This window comes from Crocuta crocuta, unplaced genomic scaffold (genome assembly GCF_008692635.1).
Source record: "Crocuta crocuta isolate KB4526 unplaced genomic scaffold, BGI_CrCroc_1.0 scaffold462, whole genome shotgun sequence".
NCBI classification, from domain to species: domain Eukaryota; kingdom Metazoa; phylum Chordata; class Mammalia; order Carnivora; family Hyaenidae; genus Crocuta; species Crocuta crocuta.
Genome location: NW_027527437.1, coordinates 481200 through 492815, shown reverse-complemented (window position 1 = coordinate 492815; position 11616 = coordinate 481200).

Here is an 11616-nt window from a genome sequence, read left to right as displayed (position 1 = left end):
TTATCTGTTTTAATCACTGCTGTAACTCTTGATCCCAAAAGAGTGCCTGGATTATGGGCCATTAGAAAAAGTGAGTCTGGAAGAAAGAGATTATATATTACATCCTTTAAAATACATTCTATATGCATGTGCATATTACATGTAAGTAGGGTCCACAATAGAATTATAGCATACAACATTGGGCAAAATTTTTAGAATATCATTAAGCAACTATGTGTTGAACAAGTATTATTAGGTCTTTACTTAAATGAATGAATGTAGGATTTTAAAAGGTCTATACCCGATACATTTGTAGTATGTTATGGGAGACAAAGGCATATGTATCCAAAACACACAGAAATCTATTAACTGTATTGCAGTGCAATTAATAAAGAGAAGTACAGTAAAAATAAATTCTTTTAATACCTTGTGGGAAAGGAACTGAGTTTTAGCCTCTTGAATGACTTTGTTGCACTGATGTGATTTGGAATATTTTTTATTCATCACAGATTTTTTAATTTTGTTTTTAATTTTTTTAAACATTTATTATTGAGAAAGAGAGACAGAGCATGAGCAGGGGAGGGACAGAGAGAGAGGGAGACACAGAATCTGAAGCAGGCTCCAGGCTCTGAGCTGTCAGCACAGAGCCTGATGCGGGGCTCGAACCCACAAACTGTGAGATCATGAGCTGAAGTCAGACACTCAACCGACTGAGCCATCCCGGTGTCCCCAGACTTTATTTTTAAAATAAAGTTACATTTTATCTAAATGTAGCTCATTAGTTACTGTCTATTCCTAGCTGAAGAGTAGGGAGGAGGGACAGTTTGATTCTGAGCCACAGTGCACAGTGTTTATTTATTTGTTTTAAATTATTTTTGGTCTTTAATTTTGAGAGAGAGAGAGAGAAAGAGAGAGAGAGAGAGAGAGAGAATCTGAAGCAGGCTCCAGGCTCTAAGCTGTCCACACAGAGCCCAATGCGGGGCTTGAACTCACAATCCTTGAGATAGTGACTGGAGCTGAAGTCAGACGCTTAACCGCCTGAGTCACCCAGGTGCCCCATTCCACAGAGTTTTAAATATGGAATGGAAAAATAGTATTTTTTTTCAAGTGATCTTGGAGTTACAGAATGTTAAGGAAACTTTTGTTAATATTTTGATATATAAACTCTAAAAAAGAATGCTGATAAAACGTTAAAAAAAAGGGGGGGTGAAGGCACTTGGGTGGCTCAGTCGGTTGAGCGTCCAACTTTGGCTCAGGTCATGATCTTGTGGTTCATGGGTTTGAGCCCCAACATTGGGCTCTGTGCTGACAGCCAGCTCAGAGCCTAGAACCTGTTTTAGATTGTGTGTCTCCCTCTCTCTCTGACCCTCCCCTGATCACGCTTTCTCTCTCTCTCAGATATAAATAAAACATTAAAAAGAAAGAATATTGATTATGCTTTTATTGATCTTTGCATTATTGTTTATTTAAGTAGGGTTTTGGAGTAACTCTGCTCTTCACCCACTTTCTCTGAAGTTTTTTTTTTTTTTTGTATAACAGCAATTTGCTGTTATATATGAAAATATATGAAATATATGAAAATATTGCTGCTGTGAAACTCCATACCTATGTTTAGTAGTTATAAAAGCTGGTATAGGAGTGCCTGCATGGCTCAGTCGTTGAGCATCAGAGTTCAGCTCAGGTGATAACGCATCCATGAATTTGAGCCCCATGTCAGGCTCTGCTGACAGCTCAGAGCCTGGAGCCTGCTTCAGATTCTGTGTCTCCTTCTCTCTCTGCATCTCTCCTGCTTGCAGTATGTCTTTCTCTCTCTCAAAAATAAACCGTAAAAATATTTTTTTTGAAAGCTGATGTATAGTTTTATTTTGCATGTTAAGAAAAAATAACATAAATTTGAATACAGCTCTGCAATTCAGCCAGCCAGCCCTATGAACTTGGGCAATTTACTTGACCTTTCCAGAGTTTATTTTTCTTATCTGCAAATTGAGCTGCTTATATCTCCCTGAAAGTCATCAATTTGAAGCACTTAGAAGCTTGAACATGGTAAACCATCAAAATTTTGAGCCATCATCCAGGCAGATTTAACTGATATTCCAAAGGGAGGGTCTTGTCACCTGTCCTTGGATATTTATGGGTACATCTGACAATATGGAAATATAGAACTTTGTCCTAGGAAGTGACTGGATAAGAATGCCAGCAAAGCGAGCAATGTTTTCTCTGGACTTTGGATCATGTCACATTTTGCATCTAACAGAGGTGCTGGTATAGTGTGATTTTTGAGGAAGAAAAGTACAAGATTTGAATTATATATTATTTCTTGAATAAAGTGGAGATAGATATGTATCACTTCATGGAGAATGGGAAGCAGTACATTGTGACTCCTATATGTGTCATAGAAATCAACTGCCCTCCCCCACACACATGCAGATTCTCACATCTCATTTTGGGGTGGCGGTGGTTAAAAATTGCATGTGGGATAATTGTGGTGATGTTAAGTAAGAGACTTCCTTCCTATTTTATACTGTATGTTACCTTTTCTGTATTACCTAGAGAAATAAATACAGATGAACAATATCCTGTGCATCTGGAAGGCTAGATGCTGGCCCCCTTGTGATGATAATGCCTTCTCTGTAGCCCTCTCAAGGGACAATGACTTTGTATCCTATATCACTCAATAGTCCACAGGCCATTGGCTTAGAACAGAATTGTCTATCTTGCTTTTCATTGCCATATCCAGACATGAAGTTCTTTCTCTCTTAAAATGTACTAGAAGCTCATGAGATGACATTCACCACTCAATTATCCTTGGCACAAATATCTCTGTGGCCACTTAAGCTCCCCTTCTATCCTGCATTTTTAAAAATTTTTTTAAATGTTTTTATTTATTTCTAGGAGAGAGAGAGAGAGAGAGAGAGAGACAGCGTGAGCAGGGGAGGGTCAGAGAGAGAGGGAGTCACAGACTGAAACAGGCTCCAGGCTCTGGGCTGGCAGTCAGCACAGAGCCCGACGCGGGGCTCGAACCCACGAACCGCGAGATCATGGCCTAAGCGAAAGTTGGACGCTTAACCGACTAAGCCACCCAGGCGCCCCTTCTATTCTGCATTTTAAGCCCAGCTCATTGTTGTTTTCTCCAAGAGTAATAACCTTTTTTATGAATGATTTCAATATATTGAAGGACATATCAGAAGGATACTTCTGATTTCCTGGTCATATTAAGAGTAGAGTGATGAGTGCATTCTACCCCAGGTACAGATAATAAGAAGTGAATTGTCAGTGGAGGATTTAAAAATAAGAGAGTAAACTTAGTCTGCATGTTATTACCATGTGACAGCATTTCTAGACAATGTCAGTAAGAATATACTACTTCCTCAAAAAGCCTTTTAATAGGCTACATCCTTTTTTTTTTAAAGTTTTTTTTTAATGTTTTTTATTTATTTCTAGGAGAGAGAGAGAGAGACAGCGTGAGCAGGGGAGGGTCAGAGAGAGGGAGACACAGACTCTGAAACAGGCTCCAGGCCCTGAGCTGGCAGTCAGCACAGAGCCCGATGCAGGGCTCGAACCACGAACCGTGAGATCATGACCCAAGCGAAAGTCGAACGCTCAATCGACTAAGCCACCCAGGCGCCCCAGCTACATCCTTTTTTAACAGTTTTTTTAATTTATATTTTGAGAGACAGCACAAGTGGGGGAGGGTCAGAGAAGGAGAGAGAAACCCAAGCAGGCTTCACACTATAGCATAGAACTCTTTGTGGGGCTCTGACTTATGAACTGGGAGATTATGACCTGAGCTGAAATCAAGAGTTGGAAGATTAACCAACTGAGCCACCCAATGGGGTACATTGTAGTCAATTATAGCTATGATTAGTTTTTTGTTTTTTCTTTTTAATTCCTTAAATAGTTTATTATCAAGTGGTTTCCATGTAGCACCCAGTGCTCATCCCAACAACTGCCCTCCTCCATGCTCATCACCCCCCTTCCCTTCTCCCCCACCCTCCCTCAGCCCTCAGTTTGTTCTCAGCATTCAAGAGTCTCTCATGGTTTGCCTCTCTCCCTGTCCCCAGCTATTTTTTCCCCTTCTTCTCCTGCTTCGTCCTGCGTTAACTTCCTCTTAATCCATCTATACATGGAAACATATGGTATTTGTCCTTCTCTGCCTGACTTACTTCACTCAGCATAACACCCTCAAGGTCCATCCGTATTGCTACAAATGACCAGATTTCATTCTTTTTCATGGCCATGTAGTATTCCATTGTATAAATATACCACATCTTCTTGATCCATTCATCAGTTGATGGACACTTAGGCTCTTTCCATGTTTTGGCTATTGTTGAGAGTGCTGCTATGAACATTGGGGTACATGTGCCCCTATGCATGAGCATTCCTGTATCCCTTGGGTAAATTCCTAGTAGTGCTATTGCAGGGTCATAGGGGAGTTCTATTATTGATTTACTGAGGAATCTCCATACTGTTTTCCAGAGGGGTTACACCATTTTACATTCCCACCAACAGTGTAGGACAGTGCCTGTTTCTCCACATCCTCGCCAGCATCTAGAGTCTCCTGATTTGTTCATTTTAGCCACTCTGACTGGCGTGAGGTGGTATCTCAGTGTGGTTTTGATTTGTATTTCCCTAATGATAAGGGACGTTGAGCATTGTTTCATGTGTCTGTTGGCCATCCAGATGTCCTCTTTGGAGAAGTTTCTGTTCATGTTTTCTGCCCATTTCTTCACTGGATTATTTGTTTTTCGGGTGTAGAGTTTGGTGAGTTCCATATAGATTTTGAATACTAGCCCTTTATCTGATAGGTCATTTGCAACTATCCTTTTCCATTCCGTCGATTGCCTATATTAGTTTTATGGATTGTTTCCTTTGCCGTACAGAAGCTTTTTATCTTGATGAGGTTCCAGTAGTTCATTTTTGCTCTTGATTCCCCTGCCTTTGGAGATGTGTCAAGTAAGAAATTGCTGCGGTTGAGGTCAAGGAGGTCTTTTCCTGCTTTCTCTTCTAGGATTTTGATGGTTTCCTGTCTCACATTCAGGTCCTGTATCCATTTTGAGTTTATTTTTGTGTACGATGTGAGAAAATGATCTAGTTTCATTCTTTTTCATGTTGCTGTCCAGTTCTCCCAACACCATCTGTTAAAAAGGCTGTCTTTTTTTCATTGGATGCTCTTCCCCATTTTGTGAAAGATGAGTTGGCCATACATTGTGGGTCCAATTCTGAGTTCTCTATTCTATTCCATTGGTCTATGTGTCTGTTTTTGTGCCAATAACATACAGTCTTGATGATGATAATTTTGTAGTAGAGACTAAAGTCCGGGATGGTGATACCTCCCGTTTTGGTTTTCTTCAATATTACTTTGGCTATTTGGGGTCTTTTGTGATTCCATACAAATTTTAGGATGGTTTGTTCTAGTTTTGAGAAGAATGCTGGTGCAATTTTGATTGGGATTGCATTGAATGTGTAGATTGCTTTGGGTAGTAATGACATTTTTTTCGCAACCCATGAGCATGGAATGTTTTTCCATTTCTTTGTGTCTTCTTCAATTTCCTTCATAAGTTTTCTATAATTTTCATCATACAGATCACCTATATCTTTGGTTAGGTTTATTTCTAGGTATTTTATGGGTTTTTGTGTAATTGTGAATAGGAACAGTTTCTTGATTTCTCTTTCTGTTGCTTCATTATTGGTGTATACAAATGCAACTGATTTCTGTACATTGATTTTGTATCCTGCTACATTGCTAAATTCATGGATCAGCTTCTGGTGGAGTCTGTCGGGTTTTCTATGTAGAGTATCATGTCGTCTGTGACAAGTGAAATTTTGACTTCTTCTTTACCAATTCTGATGCCTTTGATTTCCTTTTGTTGTCTGATGGCTGATGATAGGACTTCCAGCACTATGTTAAACAACAGTGGTGATAATGGACATCCCTGTCATGTTTCTGATATCACGGGGAAAGCTCTAAGTTTTTCCCCATTGAGAATGATGTTAGCTGAGGGCTAACATGGATTTTATTATGTTTAGGTACGTTCCTTCTATCCCGACTTTCTTGAGGATTATTAAGAAGGGATGCTGTATCTTTTCAAATGATTTTTCTGCATCTATTGACAGGATCATATGGAATTTATCTTTTCTTTTGTTGATTTGCAAATATTGAACCAGCCCTGTAACCCAGGAATGAATCCCACTTGATCTTGGTGGATAATTCTTTTTATGTGCTGTTGGATTCAATTTGCAAGATTTTTGCATCTGTATTCATCAAGGATATTGGCCTGTAGTTCTCTTTTTATGCTGGGTTTCTGTCTGGCTTGGGAATCAAAGTGATTCTGGCTTCATAAAATGAGTCTGGAAGTTTTCCTTCGCTTTCTATTTTTTTGGAATAGCTTGAGAAGAATGGGTATTAGGTCTTTTTAAAATGTCTGATAGAATTCCCCAGGGAAGCCATCTGGCCCAGAGCTCTTATTTGTTGGGAGATTTTTGATAACTGATTCGATTTCCTCACTAGTTATGGGTCTGTTCAGGTTTTCTATTTCTTCCCGTGTGAATTTTGGTAATGAGTGTGTGTTGAGGATTTTGTCCATTTCTTCTAAGTTGTCCAATTTGTTGGCTATAATTTTTCATAGTATTCCCTGGTAATTGTATTGTAACTTGTATTTCTGATGGGTTGGTTATAATAAGTCCTTTTTCATTCATGATTTTGTCTATCTGAGTGCACTCTCTGTTCATTTTGAGAAGCCTGGCTAGAGGTTTGTCAATTTTGTTTATTTTTTCAAAAAGCCAACTCTTGGTTTCATTGTTCTGTTTAACTGGTTCTTTTTTTTTTTTTTTTTGGTTTCTATATTGTTTATTTCTGCCCTAATTTTTATTATTTCTTGCTTCTACTGCGGTTGGGGTGCTCCTGTTGCTCTGCCTCTAGTTCCTTTTGGTGTGCTGTTAGATTTTGTACTTGTGCTTTTTCTAATTTCTTGAAATAGTCCTGGAATACAATGACTTTCCTCTTAGAATTGCCTTTGACGCATCCCATAGAGTTTGGATTGTTGTATTTTCATTTTCATTTGTTTCCATATATTTTTTAATTTGTTCTCTAATTGTGTAATTGGCCCATTCGTTCTTTAGTAGGGTGTTCGTTAACCTCCATCTTTTTGGAGGTTGTCCAGGCTTCTTCCTTTGGTTGATTTCAAGTTTCATAGCATTGTGATCTGAAAATATGCATCGTATGATCTTAATTCTTTTATATTTAATGAGGGCTGCTTTATATCCCAGTATGTGATCTATCTTGGAGAATGTGCCATGTGCACTTGAGAAGAAAGTGAATTCCATGGCCTCAGAATGTAGAGTTTTAAATATATCTGTCAAATTCATCTTGTCCAATGTGTCATTCAAGTCCATTGTTTCTTTAGTGATTTCTGTCTAGTTGATCTATCCATTCCTGTAAGTGGAGCATTAAAGTCCCCTGCTATTAGCACATTCTTATCCATAAGATTGTCTCTGTGATTAATTGTTTTATATATTTAGGTGCTCCCAAATCGGTGCGTAGACATTTATAATTGTTAGTTCTTCCTGATGGATGGACCTTGTAATTATTATCTAATGCCCTTCTTCATCCCTTATTACTGTCTTTACTTTAAACTCCAGTTTGTCTGATATAAGTATAGCTACTCCAGCTTTCTTTTGACTTCCAGTAGCACGATATATCTTTCTCCATCCCCTTACTTTCATCTGAAGGTGTCCTCTAGTCTAAAATGNGGCTGCATATTTTTACTGTTCATCACATTGAAGATTTCCTGCCATTCCTTTCTAGCCTGCCAAGTTTCAGTAGATAGGTCTGTCACCACTCTGATAGGTTTCCCTTTGTATGTTAGGGCCCTTTTCTCCCTAGCTGCTTTCAAAATTCTCTCTTTGTCCTTATATTTTGCCAGTTTCACTATGATATGTCGTGCAGAAGATCGATTCAAGTTACATCTGAGGGGAGTTCTCTGTGCCTCTTGACTTTCAACGTCTACTTCCTTCTCCAGGTTGGGGAACTTCTCTGGTATAATTTCTCCCAGGACTCCTTCAGCACCTTTCCCTCTCTCTGCCTCTTCTGAGATTCCTATGATATGAATATTATTCTGTTTGATTGTATCGTGAGCTCTCGGACTCTCCTTTTATGTTCCTGGATCAGTTTATCTCTGTTTTTCTCAGTTTCTTCTTTTTCTATAATTGTGTCTTCTAAATCACTTATTCTCCTTTCTGCCTCTTCAATCCGTGCATTGGACACCTCTAGTTTATTTTGTATCTCATTTATAGCATTTTTAAATTCATCACCACTATTTTTAAGCTCCATAGTCTTTGTAGCAGTAATTTCTCTGATGTCTTCCATGCTTTTTTCAAGCCCAGCAATTAATTTTATGACTATTGTTCTAAATTCTTGTTCAGTTATGTTGCTTATATATATCTGTTTTGAGCAGTTCTTTAGCTGTCATTTTTACTGGAATTTCTTTGGAGGAGAGTTCTTCGATTTTGTCATTTTGGTTAGCTTTCTATCTCTTACTAATTTTAAAAGCTTGTTATTCACTCTGCCCCTGCAGGTGCTGATACATTAAAGAGGGCTCTTTGACTGTCCAGGGCCTGTCTGTTCAGGAAGTGTTCTTTGAATGGTGTCTCTTGGTTTCTCTTATAGAGACTTTGGTTATTTTGTTTCTCTACTCATAGTGTTATTTGGGACTCTCCACTATGTGTACTTTGGCTTGTTTCTTGAGGCAGCACACTGATGAGGTTTCCTTCCCAGTGTATTCTGTCTCTTTCTCTTCCCAAACTAAGTGTCCTATGACTTCAGGCCTTCTCTGTTTGAGAAATAGGTGCAAACGAAATGCACGAAGCTCCCTACTTCTCCACCATCTTCCGGCACTCCCCAGTTATGATTAATTTTAAAACAATCTATATTTAGCTTCAAATTGGTAGTTTTGTTCATTTCTTTAATAAATACTTTAATTCATGTGGGAGTTAATTAAGGGAACTCCTAGTTCTGTATAGTTGGCCCCCACACATTTTAGACTTGGCTACATGTACTCATTGTAAAAGAAAGTTCACAATGGTTTGTAATTGTTGGAAATTGTTTCTGTTCTCCTTGGAGCTATATGATACCAGTGTTAAAGTAATAATTGGTGATAAATGAAGACTCAATGAAAGAAAAATTTAAGCGACTATTTAATTTTTTTTTGCTTATTCCTTATTTGTATGGTTTTTATGGTTATGACTTAAAATTTTGTTACATGGAAGGAGGATATTAGAAATTCTCTTTTGAGGTGTTAAATTCTTAGATGAATGACTTCCTGACTTGCTTTACTTCCTCTCCTCAAAACACCTGTTTTCATACGTTTTAATCCAGAAGTTTATGCAAAATATAGCCTGGACACTTTTATTTCCAATCATAGCTGTTTTTCATAAACGAGTTTCATACATTTGCTTCCTAACATTTCATGTCTTTTAGGACATTCATGCTAGTACAATGACTCCATGATATTCTCTCCACTTTGCTATGTACAGTCCATTGAATATATCACTCTTACATCATGGTTCTTCTTTTTTTTTTTTTTTTTTTTACATGGTTCTTCTTTAACTTTTAAAATATTCTTTATCCATGTTTGGTCAAAGGTCCACTACACTGTCATTCTGTTTTATACATACTTAACTCCTTGTCTCTCACTTTTTTTACCTGTTAAATTTAAATGCTTGTTAAATTCAAATCTCTGTCTATTCTCTGTATCATCCTGGGCACCTAACCTTGCTGGAGAAGTACATTAACGTTACTGTAGAAGTACATTAGAGTGCCCATGATTCTCACTTTAATTACTTCTAGTTTCACCACATATCCCTAGGTTGTTCCCTCCCCACCCTGCTAAGTGACTCCTACCCACTCCTCTCTCTACCAGTCTTCAAAATCCACTTCCCAATCTTGGGCTAACCACCTTCTTTATTAATACACTGGGAAAATTGTTTCAATCATGTTCCATAAACTGCCACCTTAACATCTTCTGCCTACCGGCATGCCTCCTGTTCTGTTACCACAAATGAGATGTTTATATGCTAAGCAAGCTCAATTCCTTTACCTGCGTACTAGATCCTATACCCTCCCACCTATCTCATGGAAACTGATCTAGCAATTCTCCCATCTCTGTCCTATATTATAAGTTGCCCTCTCTGCTGAATCAAGTCCATCATGATCATACTTCCTGATATACTGTTTCAGCTTCTTTATGGGGGAAGAAAACAATTCTCCCTTGAACTTATGTTTTGCTTCAACTACCATTCCATTATTGTCATCTAACCAATCATCTTTTTGTTTTGTCTGTTTGTATTCTCCAGTTTTTATATTGTTATATTCTTTCAACTCAGACTTTCACATCTACCAGTGAACAATGAAATAACTTTCAAGGTGGCCACTAGTTACTTAAATGTTGATTTATAAAATGATCACTCCTAGTCCTCATCTTCCTTGATTTCTCATGCAATTATTTTCACTCCCTCTTTCTTTAAACACTTTGTTCACTAGGTCCTAGGACATCCCTTTATCTTGTTTTCTACCTTATTCTTAGTCCTCTTTGTTTTTTTTCTAATATTCTCCAAGATAGACCAAGATTGAGTGTTCAGACCTATTCCCCTTCTCTCTTCTATGTCATCATCCATTTTTCTCTATAAAGTAATTCAGTCTTGTGATCTTCTATTCCATCAGCTCACTGAAGACTCCCAAATGTATACCCCCAGTCTAGAATTCTATCTTGATCCTTACACTCAGCAGCCTATTTGACATCGTTCTTTATATATCTAGTAAACATAAAACCACACATGGCCAAAACCAGTCTTGACTTTTTATATATTAAAAATCAACTGCTCTTATAGTATTCCCATATTGACAAATGGAAATCTAATGCTTTGAGTTAGTCAAGTAAAAATCCTTTGAAACTCTTCCCTTTTTTCCCCTCTTCCCCTCTACCCCACCCCCACAACAGTCCACATCTAATGTGTCAGCAAATTCTATCAATTTTACTTTAAATATTTTCTTCTCTAAAACTCTATGGTCACTGACATAATCTGAGAAATCCTAATTCTCACCTTAATATTTGTGAAGGCCTCCTAAATGATCCCCCTGCTTCTCTTAACGACCCCCCAGTCTATCTCTGTATAGAAGCCAAAGTTGTTATTTTAAAATATAAGTCAGATGTCATATCCATGCTCAACTCTCACAGTGATTCCATATCACATAGGTACAGTTGGTTCAGTGGCCAACATGCCCATCCAGGTCAGACCCACTGTCAGCTTCATGACCACCTCTCCTCTCACTCTCCTACTTGATCACATGGACACAGTCACACCTTGCCTCTGACTTTTCCTTCAACAGTAAAATGTTCCCTGCTTCATGTTTTTACAGTTGATCTTCCCTCTACCTTTGTAGCTCTCTCAAAGAAATCTACATGACTCCAGTACACAATTACAGTGCAGAAATATTAATGTGCCTGATCACAAGGTGCTGGGAGAGATCAACTTAAAATATTACTTTGAAAGGTACGTGCATCTATTACCTTTCTAAAATACAGACTATTCTGGATTCTGAAACACATGTTGATCTAAAAGGTAAGAGATGGGGGGGGGGGG